This window comes from Tamandua tetradactyla, chromosome 19 (genome assembly GCF_023851605.1).
Source record: "Tamandua tetradactyla isolate mTamTet1 chromosome 19, mTamTet1.pri, whole genome shotgun sequence".
NCBI classification, from domain to species: Eukaryota; Metazoa; Chordata; class Mammalia; order Pilosa; family Myrmecophagidae; genus Tamandua; species Tamandua tetradactyla.
This window is the reverse complement of record NC_135345.1, coordinates 46,122,832-46,125,663: the sequence shown is the minus strand read 5'-3', so window position 1 is coordinate 46,125,663 and position 2,832 is coordinate 46,122,832. Positions and strand designations below refer to the sequence as shown.

Here is a 2,832-nt window from a genome sequence, read left to right as displayed (position 1 = left end):
ATGCAAGCACTTATTATGTATCACTGCTATGGGATTTGCTTTTTTATTTTAATTTTTTTATTTTATTTTTTTAAATACCAAAAAATACATAGCAAATGCAAACATTCCTATTTTGATCATTCCAATCTACATATATAATCAGTAATTCACAATATCATCACATAGTTGCATATTCATCATCATGATCATTTCTTGGAACATTTGCACTTATTCAGAAAAAGAAATAAAATGAAAACAGAAAAAAATTTTATACATACCATACCACTTACCCCACCATTTCATTGATCACCAGCACCTCAAACTAAATCTATTTTAACATTTGTTCCCCCTATTATTTATTTTTATTCCATATATTCTACTCATCTGTTGACAAGGTAGATAAAAGGAGCATCAGACACAAGGTTTTCACAATCACACAGTCACATTGTGAAACCTATATCGTTATTCAATCATCATCAAGAAACATGGCTACTGGAACAAAGCTCTACATTTTCAGGCAGTTCCCTCCAGCCTCTCCATTACATCCTGAATAACAAGGCGATATCTACTTAATGCGTAAGAATAACCTTCAGAATAACCTCTTTACTCGGTTTGGAATCTCTCAGCCATTGACACTTTGTCTCATTTCGCTCTTTCCCCTTTTGGTTGAGAAGGTTTTCTCAATCCCCTGATGCTGAGTCTCAGCTCATTCTAGGGTTTTTCTCAATCCCTTGATGCTGAGTTTCAACGTATTCTGGGATTTCTGTCCCACCTTGCCAGGAAGGTCTGCACCCCTGGGAGTCATGTCCCATGTAGATAGGGGAAGGGTGGTGAGTTGGATTGTTGTGTTGGCTGGAGGGAGAGGCCACATCTGAGCAACAAAAGAGGCCCTCTCAGGGGGTGACTCTTAGGCCTAATTTTAAGTAGGCTTGACCTATCCTTTGTGGGGTTAAGTTTCATATGAACAAACCTCAAGACTGGGGGCTCAGCCTATAGCTTTGGTTGTCCACACTGCTTGTGAGAATATCAAGAATTCAACTTGGGGAAGGTGAATTTCTCCCCCATTCTCCTCATTCCCTGAAGGGGACTTTGCAAATGCTTTTTCATTCACTGATCAAATCACTCTGGGATTCATCGGGGCATCACTCTGGACAAACCAACAAAATCTTATGTCTTACCCAAGGTTCCAAGTACTTATGGTGTTCAATCAAGCTATCCACATAAGTTATATCAGGAAAAGCACTAGTCAAAATATAGATTTTATACCAAATAAACATTTTTTGCTTTAGTCTCACACATAAGTTGAAATTTTAAAATATTAATTACCATCTATTTTCAGCACCCTGAAGTAATGACATTCCTTTGTTCTTCCTCATTCAAAAACATTTTTAAAATTTGTACATTTAGTCACTATTATTATACACTCTAGGCATTCCTAGATTATACCATTTCAATCTTTGACATCTATCTTTCTTTCTGATTTCATTTATGCCCCCAGCCCTCCTCCCTCTATCATTCTCACATTCAGCTTCATTCAGTGTTTTAACATAATTGTATTACAGTTAGGTAGTATTGTGCTGTCCATTTCTGAGTTTTTATATTCAGTATTGTTACACAATCTGTAGCCTATGAACTGACATTAATGAATAAACTTGGAATATTTCGTTGGTAACAGAGACCATCAGGAGATAGAAATAGGGTAAGATATTGGGTAATTGGAGCTGCAGGGATTTGCTTTTTTGATTGAAAGTAAAAACTACACCATAGATAGTCAACTCATTTAGATTACTAACCTGCTGTTCAAGACAAACAGAGAAATAGCACATACTCATTAATTTCAGTCTCATTAAAAAATAGGTAGACTTGTATACAAGGGTGTTATAATAAATTAACTGCAATATAAAATATTCAGATGGCTTTTCTCAAATGCATTTATGTTACCCATTGGAGCAAAAACCCAAGCCAGGTATCCCATGGACCGTGTAGTCTAATAATCAAGAAGCTGTATATAGTGGTGCAATTTATGTATAGAAGATGGCCAATTTCATACTTGAACAATTCCACTGTAAAGAAGCATTTACCCATATTTGTTCAACAGTTCATCTCTCTGTCACACTACCTGGAAGAAGCAATTCAGTATATAGAAGCATACATGATTTATTCTAATGCCCAGGCTAGGATGGTATAATTCACTAGCCCTTTTTATTCACTTTACTTGGCTTCTTTGACCCATGAGTGTTCTGGTTTTCCTTTTTTTTTTTTAATCAGGGGAGAGCGCGAATGCAGTCCCCCACTACCACAAATTATGCAGTCTAGTTTCCCACATTTGGGGGAATCACAGGGGTCAGCACATCTGGAGTGCAATTACTAAGCCTCGCCCTGGGAAAACCACCTTCGTGATCACGGTATCTTCCCTGTCAGGTAAGTATGATTTCTTTATCTTAAGTCTGCCTAGGCAGTGATGAAAAGTCAGAGTCGGAGAGTTTGCAACGAATAGGTAAAATTGCCTACGTAGATAAAGGTCCTGAGATACAGAATTAGCTGTAGTTTCTGAAAGGAAATCAAGGTGTGGTGGGACATAGATCTCATTTTTAGAGCATTACCTGGCTGCAGTTAAGGAGTCATTGAGCAAAGAAGTGGACTCTGGAAGGTAAATTTTATATCACATAATTAAGAAAACCATGATAATGGGAAACCCAGGTGTAAGGAATGTATAGAAACCCAGGCTATCATGCTAATAGTCAATATTTTAAAAGTCTAAGAAACAAGGCCCAAAGCATTTGGCTAGATATCAGTGGCGATATCTAGGTAGATATCTGGAAATACTAGCCCAGAGCAGGTGAGGAATTAAGG

The 2,832-nt window shown here is 37.3% G+C and overlaps 1 non-coding gene across 1 annotated transcript; it reads right to left on the bottom strand.

The window, feature by feature from the left end:
- Window positions 1-2,244: 2,244 nt before the first annotated feature.
- LOC143663784 (U1 spliceosomal RNA) lies at window positions 2,245-2,408 on the bottom strand. The gene has a single exon (XR_013166166.1). It is a non-coding gene; the product is annotated as a U1 spliceosomal RNA (small nuclear RNA).
- Between the last annotated feature and the right edge of the window lie 424 nt (window positions 2,409-2,832).